Raw genomic sequence first — 1,264 nt, 5'->3', positions numbered from 1 at the left:
TTTGTTTGTGGTTTTTCTTGGGGTGGGATGGGGGTTATTTTGTTTTTGTTTTGCAGTTTTTCCAGTCTCATAATTTGCATTGATGTAATTTACCTGACACTGAACTCTCAAGGATGGTGTCGGCCTTCCTCAACTGCCCGTGGCTGTGCTCCGTGAGTCCCTCCTTCCCTCAGTTGTCTTCACTTCCCTCTGCTGCTGCTTTACATTCTAGATCTCAGACTTAAAGAGTTTCTGTATGCTCAAGAAAACCAGTCCCTACAGTCTTCCATCAGGCCTGCAGTTAGATTATTTTAGGGATAAATACTATTGATAAGAAGAGAAACAAGGAAAAGGATAGGATAGAAAAAATTTAAAGTCCTGTTCCTGGGTTTTTGTTTGTTTTATTGCCTCTTTAAAAACTGTTTCAGGGGCTGGCCCCATGGCTGAGTGGTTAAGTTCGCCCATGCTCTGCTTCGGCGGCCCAGGGTTTTGCTGGTTCAGATCCTGGGTGCAGACATGGCACCACTCATCAGGCCATGCTGAGCCTGCGTCCCACATAGCACAACCAGAGGCACTCACAAATGGAACATACAACTATGTACTGGGGAGCTTTGGGGAGAAAAAGAAGAAGAAAAAAAAGATTAGCAACAGTTGTTAGCTCAGGTGCCAATCTTAAAAAAAAACAAACAAAAAAAACCCCAAAAAACAAAAAAACTCTTTCAGAGGGACTGGCCCCATGGTCAAGTGGTTAAGTTCGCGTGCTCCCCTTTGGTGGCCCAGGGTTTCACCGGTTCAGATCCTGGGTGCGGACATGGCACTGCTCATCAAGCCATGCTGAGGCATGTCCCACATAGCACAACCAGAAGGACCTACAACTAGAATATACAACTATGGACTGGGGGGCTTTGGGGAGAAGAAAAAAAAAACCCAAGATTGGCAACAGATGTTAGCTCAGGTGCCAGTCTTTGAAAAAAAACTCACAGTTTTCATATCCCAAACCAGTAAAATGGTGAAAGTACTATGAGCTTGTTTTTTAAAGTATAATTTTTTTTGTACTTTGTAAAGTATCTCTCTTTAGATGGAAAGCAATTTTCATATAAAAATGCAGCATTTATTCTTTTAGCCTAACCAGATATGTTCTCTACATTTTTTCAGGAGACAAGGGTTCTTTTGGTCTCTTTCAAATTATGTCTTGGTTTTATTACAGTATGCCTGTTTAATGGCCTCATAATTTCCTTTGGGACCAGGACTGATCTTTCTGCAAATGCTTGTTATGCCACTCTTC

The sequence above is a fragment of the Equus przewalskii genome, chromosome 25 (genome assembly GCF_037783145.1).
Source record: "Equus przewalskii isolate Varuska chromosome 25, EquPr2, whole genome shotgun sequence".
NCBI lineage: Eukaryota > Metazoa > Chordata > Mammalia > Perissodactyla > Equidae > Equus > Equus przewalskii.
The sequence above is the reverse complement of the archived record's forward strand: the minus strand, read 5'-3'. Positions refer to the sequence as shown.